The 7,174-nt window shown below is 44.4% G+C and overlaps 1 pseudogene; it reads right to left on the bottom strand.

Annotated features, from left to right (window-relative positions):
• Positions 1–466: 466 nt before the first annotated feature.
• Positions 467–7,174, bottom strand: part of LOC139408050 (opsin-5-like) — a 60,615-nt pseudogene continuing 53,907 nt past the window's right edge.

The following is a 7,174-nucleotide window of genomic DNA, read 5'->3' as shown; positions in this document are numbered from 1 at the left end:
CACTATCCAACAGAAACTCTGAAAACAAAGTAAGGTTAAGTTCAATGCTACAGTACCTCACAACAACATTTAACAATAAGTGAACTTTACAAGCAAACTTTGACAAACACAATGCTTTATAACTTTTTATAAACACGTATGAGCCCTTATAATGCCTTATTATGATAAATACAGTATAACATGTGATTTGCCTAGGCAACATTCATCCAACAGTCTCTGCAGCTGGTATTTAGCCAGGATATGCTTCTGATACGTTTTACAATTTTTTATGACTGCATCATAATGCATTATGTCTGTTGGCTTAAAGTAAAGTGTTACCTTTGCTAGCGATGTGGTGAGGACCAGGGTTTGATCTATTAGTGTGTGCAATATAGAATGACAGTGAAGAAACACAGCTGAACAACTCACACCACATCAATTTGTAACCCTGTAACAGACACACACACACACACACACACACACAGTATTAACAGGAGCTTGTCAACTCATTCTCAGACTGTATCTCCAGCGCCGCAGTTCCCAACTCCCCTACCAGAGGAGCTCCACTCTTCTCTTCCGGGAGACTCTGTCGTAGGTCAGACCTCAAAGTCTGTCTGCCCTCCTCTCCCGTCTCCCCACTCGAAGGTGTGTCTGGCTGGGCAGAGCAGCAGATCAGCCCCCGGAGCTGGATGAGCTGGCGTCTAAAGGAGCGTCTGAAGATGTAGTAGATAAAAGTTGTAGGCCGTGGAGCCCTTAGCGAACAGGCAGGGCAGCAGGGAGACCAGCGGGGCCAGACTGGCCTTCCCCTGGAACATATACCAAAAGCTGAGCACCACGTAGGGAGACCAAGCCACGATGAACCCTGAGCTGATCAACACCGCCATCTGGGGAGGAGAGGAGAGGGGGAGGAGAGGGGGAGGAGAGGAGGAGAGGAGAGGAGAGGAGGAAGCGAGGAGGAGGAGAGGAGAGGAAGATGAGAGGAGAGGGGAAGGAGAGGAGGAGGAGAGGATGAAGAGAGGATGAGAGGAGAGGAGGAGGAGAGGAGAGTGGAAGGAGAGGAGGAGGAGAGGAAGAGGAGAGGATGAGAGAAGAGGAGGAGGAGAGGAGAGGGGAAGGAGAGGAGGAGGTGAGGAGGAGGAGAAGAGAGGGGAAGGAGAGGAGGAGGTGAGGAGGAGGAGAAGAGAGGAGGAGGTGAGGAGGCAAAGAGAGGGGAAGGAGAGGAGGAGGAGGAGAAGAGAGGAGGAGGAGAGGAGAGGGGAAGGAGAGGAGGAGGTGAGGAGGAGGAGAAGAGAGGAGGAGGAGAGGAGGAGGTGAGGAGGAGGAGAAGAGAGGGGAAGGAGAGGGAAGGAGAGGAAAGACATTAATCTATATAGACTATGTTTACAGCCTTGTCAAACATCTTAAGCCTGAGGAAGCCGGATTTGACAGGACTAAAGCATTTCTTAAATATCCACAAAAGTCTTCCACACTTTAGTCACTGTCACTCATGAGCTTTGCTTGAGCCCAATGTCTAAAAGACCCGAAGAGGAATAGGTGTAAAACAGAGTTTTACCTGGTTATTATCTTCCAAAACGATGACAATTTATTAGACTTGTTTTGTTAATAATTCATTCCTCGTAACAAACAAACAAGGGAAAAGCTATTTGGGCAGCAGGAATGCCAAATATAGAACAGCTTGTTGCGTTGTGGTCATAGACATAATCCATAGAAGGATGGATTTCTAATTTCTAAATACAACCACTAGAAAAATGTTGTTTGGATAGCAAATGCCTACTGCTGAAAAGAGAAGACTAATCTGTCTGTAGCAGCTAACAATTTTTTCTCAACTTTTGAGCGATTCTGAGCAGACAGCACTGTTTTTCAAAGTGTCTTATCTTGAGATAAGCTATTGGCACGAGCGCACCAGCCATCATCAGTGATCTTCATCATTGGGTGAATCATAGCCACTGGAAAGTTTTAGTAGCCTACTGTATAATATGCAGTATATATATTTCTCCTAATATTGTACAATCTGTGTGTCTCTTTAATGGCCTGGGCTATTATTTGTATTTAAGACCAGGTCGTTTTTATAGCTTTCAGTTTGTCACTGTCAGATTAGCCCCTTACTTTGGTCATTTGTGTGGTATTAGAAAATATTCCGCTAATGTCTGCTATCATGTCAATGACGTAGAATGTGATGTAAAAGGCACTTTTATTTTTTTGCAGACCTTGCTAACAACATTTCCCCATGTGTGAAATCCTAAAAACGCCTCTGCTCAACTGTATACCACTACGCAAATGTGAATATAGATGCATGGAATGCTTTATTATAAAGCATTATCTTTTTGGGGGACAAAAAGTCTAAATGGGAAATTGTATGGTTTTGTTGTTGTTTTTTTTCAACAGTAACCTTGTTTTAATGAGATGTAAATGTCCAAACGAATGTGACAACTAGCATTGATGTCCATAAGAATAGTAAACTGTTCTATACACTGGAAGCAGCTCTGCACAACAGTGTTTGTCTTGGAGGCTTGTGTAGCACTGTGTGAGCTATGGACCTGAATATAAACTATCTACAGATGTCACAGGTTCAATTTATCATAAACAAACACTTCCTAGAGATAAGCCATTGTTTGCATTGGTGACAGAAACAATTCCCATCTCAAATCACATGTAGCTTGGTAATGACATCTAGGAGCAACAGAAGTGGTCCTGTGTGGCTCAGTTGGTAGAGCATGGAGCTTGCAACGTCAGGGTTGTGGGTACAATTCCCACGGGGGACCAGTATGAAAATGTATGCACTCACTACTGTAAGTTCCTCTGGGTAAGAGTGTCTGCTAAATTAGCAAAATTAAAAGAAAATGTAAGGAGGGAGGCAGTTTTACAATAACAAGGCCATTATCTTCACTGAACAGTGCAATCTGTTGTTGTAGATATGATGGTCAGCCTGTTTGGACATCACTGCATGTGCGATAGAACTGTTATGCGGAGGGGAACCCATAAGCAGACTGGGATGAAGTAACCAAGGTATTTATTGAAACACAGGGGGAAGATGGAGTGCAGGCCAGGGGAAGATCAGGTGGGTTGCAGGAAACCAGGTGAGGAGGCTGAGATTGGAGGGACAGGGTAAGCAGGTCCGGAGGAGAATCCAAGGGAGTAGTAGAGTGGGGAATCCAGGACAGAGTAGCAGGATGATGAGACGTGGAACTGGAGACTAGAGTCAGAGTGGATGGAACTGTAGCGGAGAGGAAACCAGCGTCAGGCAAGGAAAACATGCACAACAGGATCTAACAGTAACAAATGGCTAGAAGCGTAGACTGACAGAGTAGAGATTACGATCTGGCATGGTTGAGTATTTGTAGAGGTCTTCATTATGGAACAGGTTGCAGCTGGTGGGGATCTGCTTTGACTCCAGCACACCTGTCTCCAATCACACAGAGGGAGAGAGTACTGGGGGAGTGGCGGCAGGTCAAGGAGGCACAGGATGAGCAGCAGAGGGCGTGGCAGGAGCAGATGTAACAAGAACACCATAATAATAAGCCATAAAAATGGTTAAAGACTACAGCCATCAAAGTAGACTGTTCCCAATTCTGGGACCAAAAAGCTCCTGAACAGCTTCTATCCCCGAGCCATAAGACTTCTGAAGATTGCGCCAACAGAGATGGTCGCTTCGAGTTCTTAGGAAACTATGCAGCATTTAGTTTATTTAATGTATTATTTCTTACATTGTTACCCCAGGAAATCTTAAGTCTTATTACATACGGCTGGGAAGAACTATTGGATATAAGAGCAACGTCAACTTATCAACATTATGACCAGGAATATGACTTTCCAGAAGCGGATCCTCTGTTCGGACCACCACCCAGGACAATGGAGCTAATCCCAGTAGTCAACCCAAAACAACAGCGCCGCAGCAGGGGCAGACGGAGCGGCCTTCTGGTCAGGCTCCGTAGACGTGCACATTGCCCACCGCTCCCGAGTATACTACTCGCCAATGTCCAGTCTCTTGACAACACGGTAGACGAAATTCGAGCAAGGGTTGGCTTCCGAAGATACATCAGAGATTGTCACGGAAAAACAGGGCTCTCTCGGGATATGTTGTCAGAATCGGTTCAACCACTGGGATTCTTCATGCATCGCGCCGACAGAGATAAACACCTCTCTGGGAAAAGGATGGGCGGGGGTGAATGCTTCATGATTAACAACTCATGGTGTAATCATAACAACATACCGTAACTCAAGTCCTTCTGCTCACCCGACCTAGAATTACATACAATCAAATGCAGACCATTTTACCTACAGAGAGAATTCTCGTCAGTTATAGTCACAGCTGTGTACATTCCCCCTCAAGCAGACACCAAGACAGCCCTCAAGAAACTTTACTGGACTCTATGTAAACTGGAAACCATATATCACGAGGCTGCCATTATTGTAGCTGGGGATTTTATCAAAGCAAATTTGAGAACAAGGCTCCCTAAATTCTATCAGCATATTGATTGTACTACAACCAAGGGTAATACACTACTCTATCTTCCGAGATGCATACAAAGCCCTCCCCCGCCCTCCCTTCGGCAAATCCGACCACGACGCCATCTTGCTCCTACGTCTTATAGGCAGAAACTCAAACAGGATGCTGTTCTGACCAATCGGAAGCCAAGTTTCAAGATTGTTTTGATCACGCCGACTGGAATATGTTTCTGGTCAGCCTCATAGAACAACATCGACTTATACGCTGACTCAGTGAGTGAGTTTATAAAGAAGTGCATTGGAGATATTGTACCCACTGTGACTATTAACACCTACTCTAACCAGAAACCGTGGATGGATGGCGGCATTCGCGCAAAATTGAAAGTGCAAACCATCGCATTTAACCATGGAGAGAGGTCTGGGAATATGGCTGAATATAAAGAGTGTAGTTATTAACTCCGCAAGGCAATCAAACAAGCAAATTGCCTGTACAAGGACAAGGTGGAGTCGCAATTCAACGGCTCAGACAAGAGACGTATGTGGCAGGGTCTACAGGAGATCACGGACTAAAAAATGAAAAACAGCCAAGTCACGGACACCAACGTCACGCTTCCAGACAAACTAAGCACCTTCTTTGTCCGCTTTGAGGATAATACAATGCGACCATTGAGGTCAGCTAACAAGGACTTTGCTCACGTCTCCGTGGCTGACGTGAGCAAAACATAATAACGTGTTAACCCTCGCAAGACTGCAGGCCCAGACGGCATCCTTAGCCTTGCCCTCAGATTATACGCAGACCAGCTGGCTGGTGTGTTTACGGACATATTCAATCACTCCCTATCCCAGTCAGTTGTCCCATGCTTCAAGGTGGCTACCATTGTTCCTGTACCCAAGAAAGCAAAGATAACTGAACTAAATGACTTCCGCCCCGTAGCACTCACTTCTGTCATCATGAAGTGCTTTGAGAGACTAGTCAAGGATCATATCACCTCCACCTTACGGGCCACCCTAGACCCACTTTGTATACCAACCCAACAGGTCCACAGACGATGCAATTGCCATCACACTGCACACTGCCCTATCCCATCTGGACAAAAGGTATGCCTATGTAAGAATGCTGTTCATTAACTACAGCTCAGCATTCAACACCATAGTACCCTCCAAGCTCATCATCAAGCTGGAGGCCCTGGGACTCAACCCCGCCTTCTGCAATTGGGTCCTGGACTTTCTGACGGGCCGCACCCAGGTGATGAAGGTAGAAAACAACATCTCCACTTCAGTGACCCTCAACACTGGGGCCCCACCAGGGTGTGTGCTCAGCCCCCTCCTGTACTCCCTGTTCAGCCACGACTGCGTGGCCATGAAACGCCTACAACTCAATCATCAAGTTTGCAGACGACACAACAGTAGTAATTTGTCATTTTGTAATTTTTATTAGGATCCCCATTAGCTAACGCTGTAATGCTAGCTAATCGTCCTGGGGTCCTACACCAATTAACAAGACATTAAATACAACCACAATCAAGACTTCACAAACATTCAACAAGTAGACAATACAGATAATTAAAATACCTGGCAGGAAACACATTAAACATTCAGTTGATGCTTTCTATTTCCTGTCCAGTCATATGGTCTATCGCATTAGGTGTTCTTTTATGGATTTAGGTGGATTTACTTTTTGCCTGAGAAATATGGATTTGTAAAGAGTTCCATTCAGCTATGGCTCTATATAAAACTGTAGATTTAAGGCGATTTGTCCTTGGCTTGGGTTGTCTTAGCTGCCCTGAATTTGCCTGTCTGGTTTGTTGGTTATGCGTGTTGCTAGTATGTACTAACTGGACTGACAAATACTGTGTTTCTTTTTTTAAATATAACATTCCTAAAGAAAATCAGAAGACTGGATAGTAATTTGTTTTTAACGTGAAGCCATGAGAGATTCTGATAATATTCATACGGTTAGAGCAATGAAGAGATAATCTGGCAGCCCTGTTTTGAGCTTTTTTTATATCTTTCTTTGCTGCAGATGACCATATAACCAGACAGTACTCTAAGTGTGATAGGACCAGGGATTGACCATATAACTGGACAGTACTCTAAGTGTGATAGGACCAGGGATTGACCATATAACTGGACAGTACTCTAAGTGTGATAGGACCAGGGATTGACCATATAACCAGACAGTACTCGAAGTGTGATAGGACCAAGGATGGAATCACCTGATTCGGTGTGCTAGATGTTACATACTCTGAACACTTTCTTGTAACAGCAATTCCCTTACCCATCTCAATAACACTATTATCTATGTGTTCTGACCATGATAAAGAGTCCAACATGATGCCTAGTAGTTTCGTTTTTTTCACTTGCTCTACATGCGTTCTATTCATCGACAAATTCAATTGGGGATCTTCAGCAAGCATATATCTTCAACCAAATACAATACATTTAGTTTTAGAAATGCTCAACACCAATTTGTTCATATCAACCCACTCAGACACCATTATTAGTTCACTGCTCAGTACATTCTGATGCTATACTTTGTAGAGTCATCAGCATACATGACCACTCTTGCTTTGTTCATTACTGAAGGTAAATCATTAGTAAAGATAGACTAGAGTCGTGGGCCTAGGCAACTTCCTCGAGGAACACCACAGTGTATATCTTTACTGTTTGAAAAGCTACCATTAAAGAACACTTTTTGCCTTCTCCTGGATAGATAGCTTTCCATCCAGGATAGAGCTGCAGATTTAAA

This window comes from Oncorhynchus clarkii, chromosome 4, assembly GCF_045791955.1.
Source record: "Oncorhynchus clarkii lewisi isolate Uvic-CL-2024 chromosome 4, UVic_Ocla_1.0, whole genome shotgun sequence".
In the NCBI taxonomy this organism is placed as follows: domain Eukaryota; kingdom Metazoa; phylum Chordata; class Actinopteri; order Salmoniformes; family Salmonidae; genus Oncorhynchus; species Oncorhynchus clarkii.
Note: the sequence above shows the minus strand (reverse complement) of the source record. Positions and strands in the feature narration are given on the sequence as shown.